Raw genomic sequence first — 12872 nt, 5'->3', positions numbered from 1 at the left:
CGAACTCTCCAGGATTTGCTCCAGGGCCTGGGAGGCCTCGATGTCTGTGGGGCCTGCCTGAGGCTGCTTGTGTTTGCATGGACTTTCTGGTTTGAGCCACGCCCTTCCCTAGGGGCCGGCCCGCAGCACTTCTCTGTAGTTATAGGGCCAGCTAGGCGTGGGCCTGCCAAACTCCTCCCAGGGAGTCACCGGTCTGCAGCCCTATAAAAGGACTTCAGCTTCAGTCTGTCTTGGCCTTGCATCGTGGTGACTTCTCTCTGGAGGCTCCTGCCTGCCAAAGCCTTGTAAGGTTGTCTGTTCTTCGTGGAGCTCCTCGTCTCATCTGCTTTTATACTACATCTTCGTGTCTTGATGTCTTGCCTGAGGTCCCTGACCATGTCCTGATGTTCCGCCATGATCTTCCTTATCCTGATGTGTCTGCCTGCCAGGATGTTCTTCCCTGCATCTTCGTCTGCAGTGCTCTGGAGCCTTCCGGTACCTGTAAGGCCAGGGGTCCCTTGGATGAGGTTGAGCCCGAGTGGACCAGCCTACAGGTGGACTGTGTGTCCTGTGCTCCTGAGCCCCCGTTCCCGCCAGCCTTAGAGGAAGCTTCGGATGACACCGGCTTCGTCATTGGAGTTCCTCTTTGCTTAGACCTACCTTGCGTTTGTCCCGCTCTCCTCGTAGTCCGTGACCAGCCTGCAAGAGCTGTGTAGGGCGCGCAGTGGGACAGGGTGGTCCGCGACCAGCCCATTGGTTCCGCCCGTGAAGGTGGGCTGTGTAGGCCGCCCTGAGAGACAGTGCCAATGTTCCCCTGCCTTATGTCTTGCCCAGTTTGGATGTCAAGTTCCTCGTCATGTCCGTGATGCCGTCTGCATCAGCCCAAGTGTCTTCGTCAGTGATGCCGTCTGCATCCGTCATAGTCCTGTCTATGTGTCAAGGCCTCCGTCTGCCCTCAACCTCAGGCCAGGCCTGCTGCTCCAATGCCGATCAAGCGGCAGGTCCGAAAGGGCTCGGAACAGTCGGAGGACCGTTCCCCTACCAACATCCCATGTTGTTGGCTCTGGGAGCTTGCAGGCCTAGCAGAGGGTAAGACTGTGTTCAGCCATGTGGAGCCACCGTCAACCCTCAGCTCGGCCCTGAAGGTCTGGGCCCGGGCTGAGGCCCAAGGGCACACTAAACACCCCCGTTCTCAACAAAGCTGTTCTTCGAGCTGGTTTTCCAGATCATCCACTCGGTGGCCTATTTCTCCAACTTCCCGTCTCAATTCAGCCACAATTTGAGAGAATTTGTCTTTAATTCTGCCGATTTTGGTGTTGAAGTCTTCAAACCATTTGATGAAGTCTGCGTTTGTTATCGAATCATAAGTCTTTAAAGTCAGGTCTTCATTCTGCTTTTCCCTCTCCTTTTCACTCGCAACAGTATTTTGTTCCGCCACGGGTTGGACAGCCATTTTATCCAAATCTCTGCTGCCGTCCTCTGGTGTTGCAGCCTATGAGAATTGGCTTAAATCCACATGTCATTTTTTAGATGACATCGGAGTTAGTATTTGCAAGTCCGGCACATTTTATTTAAGAGATTTGGTGAATTTAATGGTCCTAGCGTCTCAGGAGGGGCCATGATGAAGCAGGAGCTCCGTGATTAGGCTGCCATCAAGGTTGGTGACATTACTTCCCCCCCCCCCGCCCCCCACCAAATACCATATCTTTATCCTGCTCAGTGCAGAATGATACTATTAGTTGCCCCATTAGAAATTATATCCAAGGATCTTCCAAAAAGGTTGAAACCCCTGGGCTACTCATAGAACAAGATTGATTATCTTAGCCAGAACTTTTCTGCCTAGGTAAATAAAATATGTTTGAAATGACTGGTAAACTATCTTCAGAAAAGGCTAGATTTTCTTTCAAATATTTTCTAAACATTTCATTTGCAGACAATAACTCTGTATACGGGAAATTAACAAAATGCTGATTCTTAAACCTAGCAGTATTTTCTAAAGCCTCTAAATTATTATGCAATATTAAACTATCATTAATATATGCAGATTCAGCATTTGACAATAGAGAAACCTGTGCAGATAAAGCAGAATTAGATTTTTCAAGGTCCTGCAGCCTCTTCTCTTGTAACTGTAAAGACGATCTGGACTTGGCCAAAGCAGAATTGAATTATGAAATGGATTGGGACACGTTGTTATCCAATTTTCCCAAGTCTTTAAGTGGCACATCAGAAGGTTCAAAAGAAGCTGGCTCCTTGTCTAATATATTATTTCCAAATTTTGAGTGAATATCAGAAACAGTATTAGGAACAGAAGGAACATTGACAGATTTAGATATTGTATCATTTTTAAAGCATTATTACCTGCTTGATGACCAGAACCTGCTAAGGCAACACCAACTTGTGGAAAAACCAATTGCTCAGCGAAGATCGTACAGGCTGAGGGTTGAGGAGGAAGTCTGAAAGTTTCTGGACTCAAGGAAGCTCCCGAAGGGGGGCTTCCAGTGCAGTCACTCAGGTACAACTCACCCACTCGCTGAAAATGGTTGTCCATCGGGCCTCACTCTGCTGGAGCTGGAGAAGAAGAGTGGATTTTAGATTTCCTTTTCCTTCCCATCTGAACAAAGCCATGAACCCCTTTGGAGCGAGTAGCTTTGGCAGCGTGCCGATGGCTCGCACCGTAGGCCAGAAGAATGTATTTGAAGGTCGGGCATTGCCCAATGACATCGGCGTTCCAAATGGGGATTACCAGCCAGGCCCTCGATCTTGCCAGGTACCTCTCTCTCAAAGACTCCCCCGGGATCAAACATTCTGCTTACTCTTCTACTCCAAAGTTCCTCCCCCTCACCCCATTTCCTTCAGGACCAGAGGGGAGAGATCATATTAGGGAGCATAATGACTTGCTCTTGACTGTCCCTGTCTCAGCCTCATCCTCACCTCTCTCCACCTGTTCCCTGGGAGGAGGATGAGCATTAATTAATTGTGGGAGGGGGTGGGGAGTGCTGAAACTGAAGGCTATGGAATCAGCTATGCAAGCACTCTGTCATTTCCTACAGATGACTGGAGTACGGGGATTAGCGTGTCCAAAATGAGCATCTGATAGAGTGTTGCCCGGTGCATTAGCCTGCGCGCACTATATTGCATAGCTAAATAGCGCTTATCACATGCAAATTTCATGTAGATGAGGCTATTAGCTATTACCCCCGCCATGCCAAAAATTGCTGCGCAGCCAAGAAGCCCATTTTAATGCAGACATTTAACGCCTGCCCGGGAGCTGGCATTATAGCATGCCACACTCAAGGGCTCACCGAAAAAAAAATCCTGCATTCTGTGATTCCTCTTAGTATCGTCGCAATACTAAGTAGGAGGAGCCACAGAAAATAGAATTATGCCTCACTCAAAGGCTCAACAAAAAAAAAAAATCCTGCTTTCTGTGATTCCTCTTAGTATCGTTGCAATACTAAGTAGGAGGAGCCACAGAAAATAGAATTATGCCGCACTCAAAGGCTCAACAAAAAAAAAAAAATCCTGCTTTCTGTAGTTCTTCATAAGGGGAACCACAGAAAGCACGCAGCATCCCCAAGACGGGCCCAGTTGGAACCCCTGGAAGCAGTAAATGAAGGAGTGAATAAATCAATATTAAGTATCGGGCACTTAATATTAATTTATTCATGTCTTCACTTACTGCTGATTGGTCCATTCACAGTCACATGTCAGTGAAAGTCTTCTGAAAGGGGATTGGTCCTGTCCTGAAAGGGGATTGATTCTTTCAATATCAAGTGTCAATGAAAAAGACCAATCAGGAACAGCCCTACTGGGGGTGGGAAGGGAGCTCTGGCCAGGCTATTGTGGGTGCACAGCCACATGGCCTGGGCACCGAATGCCCAGCGCGAGGGACACACAAATCACCCATGGCACGTCCCTTTTAGCACAGCATCTCATTTCCCTGTGGATGTGAGTGCATTCAAAAAGCGTGCACCCTGTTTGGACGCATGTTTTTTGCGTAATGATATTGTATCGGCCTGTTTGGCCTCTTGCCTTTACTGTGAAGAATGAAAAGGACTGTCAAAGCTCAATCTCTGTTTGGTGACATCAGATATCTGGTCATAGCCCTCCCCCTTCTATCTAATGCAGGTTTCTGGGGCGGGGTATCTGGCTGGAATCTGCATAGCCTTTGAATGCAAGCCCGACATAACAGAAAGAAAAACTGATTAACAGGCTGAGAAATCTGGAGCAGGGGAATTAGCTGCCTGTGAAATTGAGGTCAAGAGTTGCGAGAGAAAGAAAAGCCAGAGATGTTGGAATTAGACAAGGACTAGAGCAGTGGGAAAGGAGCAGTAAGATGATGACATGGATCCATTTGAGGCATTGCACGAGCAAGGCTGGGGAATGGAGCCCGCAGCTGGCTAATGCAGCCTGCTTTGCACTTGTTTTGTGAATAAACTGGCGGACACTGGCACCAAATTCCCAAGAAGGTTCTCTTTGTAAAAATGCTCATGAATAAAAAACCCTTGATAAAATTAGGTCCTCTGGCTCTGCTGAAGTCCTTTGCCTCCCCGATTGCCAGAGGGTGAAGCCAGAGAGGAATCTCGGTTTGTAACAAGCGCTGGCTGGAGAAGAAGCCAGGGGACAGCCAGACCTCCGCACCAAGAAGGCTGGAGAGAGACAAGCAGGCCACCTGACTCGATTGCTACAGAGCTGCATCCAGAACAGGAGGGTCCAGAAACCCACAAGACTTGCCAGGCTGTGAATTTTTCAATCATTTTTTCACTTAAGGGATTGAAGTTAGATCTCCTTGTGTCTTTCAATGTGGCCCTTAAATTACTCAGCTGTTGAATCCATTGTGGAAAACACTGGGGACTTCCTGAGAGAAATCTAACACCCTCTTCTACATACGCAGTACCTTCCCTTACACCAGCACTCCACACGGACATAAACAGTGCCACAGAAATACTCACTACACCCCCCCCCCCCACGCACTCCCAGTCCTCTCTCCCATACACTTACACATCTGCCCCTTCCAACTCTGCCTTTACATAACTAGATATGGGGCCAGCAACCTTTCATGGCCAACTTCCAAAACAGTGGCACGACATCTCTATTAGTGTGCCTTGCCGAAATCCTGTGTCTTCCAGGGAGAGGATCCCCCTCGCTGCCATCCAGTCATCTTGGTCCAGTTCAGCTCAGATCAGCCCAATTGCTTCCAGGTGTCATAGTGTTTTATGTGCCTGGGAATGGGAATGGGGCATCAGGCAGAGTGGTGACGGCATGCCAGCAGCAGCAGCAGCAGCAGTGACTCCGGCGCATTCAATGGCAGTTCCCGAGCCCTGGTCTATAACATTCTTTCATCCGTTCTATCAGGCCCATGCAATATGGATGCGTTAAGAATGTGCTTCCAAACTGGCTGCGTGTTGTTTTTTTTTTTTAATGCACGCACAATCACCTCTCCTGGGCGCCCGGGGCAATAAGCAAATGAGCTGCCGTGCTAAAAAGGACGCACTAGGGATACATTGTGCGTCCCTAGCATGTCCATGGCATCCGGCGCCCAGGAGACGTGGCTGTCTGCAGGTTAGTAAAACAGACGCTGAATTTACGAGCGTCCGTTTTTTTCCCGCAGCAGCTATTTTACCGGCACAATATGCACACACAATATACACGGCCTGAAGCATGCGTATTGTGGGGGTATATTCTGCACCCTGACATTTTTTTTTTTTAATGTCAACACATTTTTTGCAGGATGCTGCTTTCTGGGGGGTTCTTCCTACTTAGTTTTGCAATGATACTAAGGAGGAGGAGCCACAGAAAAGCAGGGGATTTTGTTTTTAAGCTAAGCCCTTAACGTGTGGGAAGACTTTACGCCTGCTCCAGGGCAGGCATAAAATTGTACGGGTTAATAAAAAGTATGCCTTGGGCACACGGGGATTTTTTTGCATTGTGGGGTAATAGCCTCATCTACATGGCATTTACATGTGATGAGCGCTATTCGCTACACCTTTGTTTGGACGCGCCTTTTCCACACGCTGATCCCCTTATTGCATCGGGGTTTATGGACCCGCGCGTCCAAACATGCGTCCCGCTGCTCATTAAGCTGTGCGCTAAGCTGCGTGCACTTCCTGACCAGAGTCCCAGCAATGTCACCCCCACGCTTCCTCTATAAACTGAACCAACCTAGTTAATCCCAAGAGAGAACAAAGCACCCGCTTGTGTACTGTACTGGGGTTGGGGAGGGCGTTCTTTCTATTTTGTGGTCACCAACACCACAGGGGCCTATTTACTAACGGTTTCTTCCATTTTGTGTCCACGGGGAAAATGCCTGGCATAGACCGGGGCGCCCAGTGAGCCTGGGACTGTTCTGAAGTCAGTCTCTTGTGAAATTGCACTCGATATTAAACTGCTGGCACCCGGGAGGGCTGAATGAAAAAGAGGAAGTGATGCTGTTCCTTCAAGGCCGAGCTGTCGATCTGACAACTTTCAGTGCCAGGGACGCTTAACCAGCCACAACCCAAGGCATTCAAAAGGGCCAAGCAAAGGCACTGGAAAGCACAAGGTAAGGATCTGCTCTTCACCTTCTTCTTAACAGCGCTGCCTTAGAAAGAACCAAACTGCATGGAAGTGGAACATTATCTCACGTTTTTTCCATTTTCTCCCTGTCAACCAAATATTCTAATGTGATCAAAGTGTGTTTTGTGGCTTGCAGCTTTGTTCTCTAAGATAGTGGTTAAGAAAATATAGTCCTGGAGTATATTTGGCTCACTCTGATCTGTCTGAATTGGCTGCTGTGAGGTAAGGGTTAAGCGTGCCGAGCGGTGCCTGCCGGCTGGTGTGGGAAGTAAAAGCCATGGATTATTGCACAGTGGGGCATCTTGGCAAAGCTCATCCCCTTGTGCTGGTTACTCACTACTGCTAGGCACTGCCGCAGCTTTCAGCCCCTTCCCTAATTCAGAAGAGCCTCCACGGCTGGACTCAGCAGGATGCCCCCTTCCCCAGCCCAGACCCACTATATTTTTTTGCTTCTCTCATCTCATCCTGATTGAAACAGGGGTCTGCATGGACTCTCTCTCTCTTGCTCTTCCCTTGCCGATCTTCTTTCTTTTCCCCCAATCTCCTTAAGTGATTGACTGCAAGTTGTACATCTTAAAATACAATGATTTCCCTACACAATATTCACTCCACTTCCTCATTCAGCCTGCTCTTATCTTTCTCCCAACATTCATCCCCTCTCATACCACCTCTCCCCCAAGAGTTCAGCCCCCTACTCACCTTTGCCCCTGCATTTACCCCTCCTCTCCGTCCCCAAGATTCATTTCCTCTCCAAACATTCACTCTTCTCACCTGCCTATCGGCATCACCCCTGTCCCAAGCATTCACCCCCTATCACCCTTCCAGCATGCATCACCTTGTCAGCATCCCCGGAAATCTCTCCCAGCTCACAGGACTTGGAATTAGCAGCTTGGAATCTCTCTACCCCTTGGGTTCGTGCCAGGTACTTGTGACTTGGATTGGCCACTGTGGGACACAGAATACTGGGCTTGATGGGCCCTTGTTCTGGCCCAGTATGGCAATTCTTATGTCTTGAACTGAGGGGTGGCTCGCTGGAGTCCCAGGAGCAAAGAAAGCATTTGCTGCTCAGCTCTAGGGAGGGACAACAGGAAGAGGGACTGGAGTGGGCTCTCCTCTGGTCTACCGTGCCCACATGCCTCATCTCCCATTTAATTCCATTTGTACATTTGGAGACTGCTTTATCTGCAAAAAAAATGTGCCTCAAAGCTGTTTACAGCAAAGCAGGAAAAACGACTTGTGCAATGTAGATTAGAAAGGAGTGAGCTTTTGTAATGGCAACCAATGACAAGAATGGCTCCCAAGCAGTCCCTAGAGGGTAAAGGTGCCCCGCCCCGGCTACGGAAAGCCTTTTCAGACCAGCCCACGATGACCTCCGTGGGAAAGGGGAGTGGGGGTACAGACAAGTTATAGCTGGAAGCCTGCAAGGCAACAGTGAAGGTCAAGAAGCAGGACCTCTCAGCATGGAGAAGGAGGATGTGAGCGAATCATCCACCTCCACTGCTGCTGTCCATGCAGGAGGCCAGGGGTAGGGGGAGATTTGGGGCACTGTCAGGTGAAGGCTGGGTGCCTGGACATTTCAGCTCTGTCTCCGTGGAGTCTGGCTGAAACCTAGAGAGTTCCCGGTCTGAGGTGCTTCCAGTTGGCTCCAGGTGCTCAGGGACCGGCTGAGCCGGTCCTGGTTTTGCTCTGTTGTAGTCCTGCTTTTCTTATAGTGGCTGGAAGTCCCAGAGATGCACGGGATTAAACCAGGCCTGGCTCAGCTGGTCCCTGAGGACCTGGAGCTATTGGGTAGCCCTACGGTGAGCCCTCATGTCACATCCCTCCAACCTCGCCAGAACTGCGGGGAAACCCATCTTCTTCATATTGTTATTGTTCCATGTTCTATGTAAAAAAACCCAGGTCTAACTTCCCAGACCAGGGCAACCTCTTTCGTTACTTGTAAACCGGACTGATTTGTATTGCATACAGGAATTCCGGTATATAAAAATTTAAAATAAATAATAAATAAATAATAAGAGCCATTGTTGAGAAATTAAGAATTGATTTACATAAAATTATTTCTGTCCAGCACAATCCGAGGTTCTTGGCAGGTGACAATAAAAACATTCTTTATAAATAAAACATAACATATCCAACACAACAGTTCGTGGTAAAACAATATGAAATCATCCAAAAGTAATTATATAATAAAAATCTCCTATAATAAAAAAATATTCCTGAGACTACAAACCTGTTGCTCATGTTCTTAACATAAAAGCCCTGCCAACACCACTGTTTGATCTGTACAAATGCCTCCTTAAAATAAAAGCCTTTAACTTGTTTTCTGAATGCTGTATAGCATTTTTATTGCCCTAATCTCATCAGGTAAATTGTTCCAACATATTGGTCCTGCCAGACCAAAGATTCTCTCTCTGATTTCATTCAACCACATCTGCCAAAAGGATGCTGGTACATCTATTAAACTACGTCCTGCAGATCTTAGAGTCCTCTCTAGTCTGTATGTTTTCAATAGTGCGGTGACACATGCCGGAGTTTCTTTACTTAAAGCACTAAGGATACAACTTAAAATAGAATTCTCCAGTAAATAGTAGTGAATATCACATGGGTGAGATGTGGTCTGATATCCTCAAAGCAGTCAAGAGTCTTGCTGCAGAGATTTGGACAGCTTGAAGACTTTTTAGCAAGTATTGGGGAAGTTCCACATGTAGGGCATTACAGTAATCTGATTTGGATAATACTAGAGCCTGCACGACTGTCCTAAAATCATTCTCTGATAGATATGGTTTTACATTTAGTAAGAAATGCATTTAATGCTTCCTGTGTATATTTGCTCTCTTAAAGATAGATCAGATTCCAGCAACACGCCCGATTCTGTATTGTTGATGAGATGTTAAAAAACCAAAGCCACAAACTTGGGAAGGTTGGATGACTAGCAATTGGACAGCAGCTTAGTATTACTAAGAATGTTTTTGCAATATTCAGAGCTAATTTATTATTTTCAGTCAGTCTTGGATGGAGCCTAAGCATCCTCTAAGGCAGTGGTTACAGAGGATGCAATGCTGGTGGTACACAGGTGTGCATTACCCAAAATCCACACACATCTTTGAAAGGCAGCCAGAGTCTTAAAAATACCAGCATTTAGCTCTGGGAACGTTCTTTGCCTTCAGTTTGATATGTGGAACAGAAACTCGTGCACTCAGTTTTTTTTTTTTGTTTTATTAAGCCAGTGTGCAGTACCAGATAGAGGAACCTAGGTTTCGATTTCCAGTTCAGCAAAACTCAAAAGCTCTAAGGGGAGGGGAGCCCAGTCCCCATGCAACAGCGACACCTGGTTTAGTTTATTGATTTGGTAGACTGCCTTCCCCTAAACGCACCAAGGCATTTGACGAAAGCAAAACTAGAAATACATATTAAAATGGCATAAGTGGCAGTACATAATAAGTAATAAGACAGGTCATGAGAAAGGCAATGGCACAAATGAAGCATCAGTCTCGTGGCCGGAGGTAGGGAACAGGAATGCAGGGTTTCCGGGAGGACCACTGAGACATAGACCCTGGCTGAGGACTGTGTCTGTGATGGCCAGGCTGGGAGAGTTGGAACTTGGAAGGGGGTATAAAAATGTTTGATTGTGAATGAAAGCTCAGGGCAACAGTTCACAGCCCTGGTTCTGATTGAGCTGGAGGTCCAAATAAACAGAAGGAAACTGCTGGGCCCCCCCCCCCCCCCCAACAAATAAACTGATGGGACATATCCATGCACAATGCTGGGTTTGTAAGGCGGGGCAGTAATTGGATTAAGTTGCCAGAGCCTCACGTGCATTGGGAACTGAATTCACTTTGGAGCTGGGATCTCAAACGAACCAGAACCTTTCCTGCTAAAGTTAAGTCCATTTTGGTTGTTATCTGTTGTTATCTGTGCTTAGAAGTAGGGCATTATATCTGCCAAAACTTGTGCACTGTCTTTTAAAAAAAAAAAAAAGCACAACTGAAATAGATATTTGGGAGGGCTGTTAGTCTGCTTTACCTGTTTAACACCCTCCTGCCCTACCCCTCTACCCACCCACCCCTAGGTTTGTGTTTCTTATATAACCTGCCTAGATTCATAAATGGCAACAAGGTAAATTAGTATTTCCATAATTGCTATTCATCAAATGTCAAAACTTACCAAAATGAGGATTATCCAATGTAACTGCTGTGGAGCCTTTATTCTGAGGGAAAGCATCTGGAAACTTAGAGCTTGCCCAATTTGTGCACAACTATCTTCCTTGAAAAAGGAGCTGAATGAGGTTAAAGCTCAATTAGCTTCAATTACAAGAATTACACCCACATTGCATTACTCAGAAAATAATTCCCCAACATCACAGAGAAACCAGAAGTCAAGAAAAAGAGATTCATTAGGCTCAGGTAGGCCCCACAGTCACCCATTCTTGACAGATGGGCAGCCAACAGGTACACCCTCCCACTCAAACAGGTCATTAAGAAATTATTTAAAATCCAGGAATACAGTGGGCTCTGGTAGAATTAGACCTGTGATGAGGAGACACACAATGTACCAAATGCAAAAAGAACAAAAAGCCTTCTCTATATTAGAAACTGAAGAAGTTCTTGAGAAAAACATTGAAGTGTTACCAGAAAAGAGAAAACAAACACAATGCATGCAGAATTTCAAGATCCATAACCAAAAGAAAAATCTAATTGAGATGGATAACTCTGTCAACAGTGGCACAACTGCAAAAGGAAAGAGTGAAGTGAATAACAAATCTCAAATAAAATCTCATAAGGAGTCCAGGAAAAGCAACAACCTTAAAGAGAGTACCTGGAAGGCTATGACCACAAATGCTCATAGTTTGGGAAATAAAATCCCAGATCTGCAGGCCCTAATGGCTGAGGCAGAATTGGACATTGTTGCTATCACAGAGACATGGTTCACAGAATCTCATGATTGGGATACAACAATACCAGGCTATAACTTGTTAAGGAAAGACAGAGAGGATAGAAAAGGGGGAGGTGTGGCTCTTTATATCAGAAACAACATCCAAGCATCTGAGCTGCAAGGAAGTTGGGGCAAGGAAGAAGCAATATGGGTCGACCTAAAAAAAGATGACGGAGCATCCATTTATATTGGAGTGGTTTACAGGCCTCCAAACCAAAAGGAAGAGCTGGACAGAGATCTGGTTGAAGACATCCATAAGATAGGTAAGAAGGGAGAAGTGGTGATCGTGGGTGACTTTAATATGCCAGATGTAGACTGGAAAATCCCATCTGCAGAAACTAAAAATAGTAGAGCAATAGTGGATGCCATGCAAGTATCTTTGTTCAAACAAATGGTGTTGGAACCCACGAGAGAAGGAACTATACTCGACTTAGTGCTCACTAATGGAGATAATGTCTCCGATGTCCAGGTGGGCACCCACCTCAGCACCAGTGATCATCAAACGGTATGGTTTAATATCACTAAAAGAATAGGGAAAAGAACCACAAAGACCCGAGTTTTACAGTTCAAAAACACGGACTTTGAGGAAATGGGTAAGTACCTGGAGGAAGAACTAAAAGGATGGGAGAACGAGAGAGATGTGGAGCAGCAGTGGACCAATCTAAAACGAGCAATCACCAAGGCAACTACTCTATATGTTAGAAATGTAAAGAAAAGCAAAAGAAAATTGAAACCTATCTGGTTCTCAAAGGAGGTGGCTGACAAAATTAAAGCTAAAAGAACAGCATTCAAGAAATATAAAAGATCCCAAAGGGAGGAACACAAAGAAGAATATTTGATTCAACTGAGGGAGACAAAGAAATTAATCAAGTTGGCAAAAAGTCAAGCGGAAGAGAGGATTGCCAAGGAGATAAAAAATGGTGACAAAACATTTTTCAGATACATCAGCGAAAAGAGAAAGGTCCAAAGTGGTATAGTGAAATTGAAAGGTGATAATGATCAATGTGTGGAGAGAGACGAAGAAATGGCAGAAATATTAAACGAATACTTCAGCTCTGTGTTCACTAAAGAAGACCCTGGAGAAGGACCATCTCTACACAACAAGAAACTGGAAGGAAATGGAATAGATGAAAATCCTTTTACAGTAGAAAATGTGTGGGAAGAGCTAAAGAACCTTAAAGTGGACAAAGCCATGGGGCCTGATGGGATTCATCCAAGGATATTGAGGGAGCTCAGAGATGTTCTGGCGGGTCCGCTGTGTGACCTGTTCAATAGATCCCTTGAAACGGGAGTGGTGCCGAGTGATTGGAGAAGAGCGGTGGTGGTCCCGCTTCACAAGAGTGGGAACAGGGAGGAGGCTGGCAACTACAGACCGGTTAGCCTCACTTCGGTGGTGGGAAAAGTAA

At 46.2% G+C, this 12872-nt stretch overlaps 1 protein-coding gene across 3 annotated transcripts in view; it reads left to right on the top strand.

The window, feature by feature from the left end:
- Window positions 1–6281: 6281 nt before the first annotated feature.
- Window positions 6282–12872, top strand: part of LOC115076179 (myelin-associated glycoprotein-like) — an 81283-nt gene continuing 74692 nt past the window's right edge. For all 3 annotated transcript variants that reach the window (XM_029577329.1, XM_029577330.1, XM_029577328.1), the window contains exon 1: window positions 6282–6520. The gene's annotated coding sequence lies outside the window, so the exon portion shown is untranslated. The remainder of the gene's footprint in view (window positions 6521–12872) is intronic.

This window comes from Rhinatrema bivittatum, chromosome 14 (genome assembly GCF_901001135.1).
Source record: "Rhinatrema bivittatum chromosome 14, aRhiBiv1.1, whole genome shotgun sequence".
In the NCBI taxonomy this organism is placed as follows: Eukaryota; Metazoa; Chordata; class Amphibia; order Gymnophiona; family Rhinatrematidae; genus Rhinatrema; species Rhinatrema bivittatum.
Note: the sequence above shows the minus strand (reverse complement) of the source record. Positions and strands in the feature narration are given on the sequence as shown.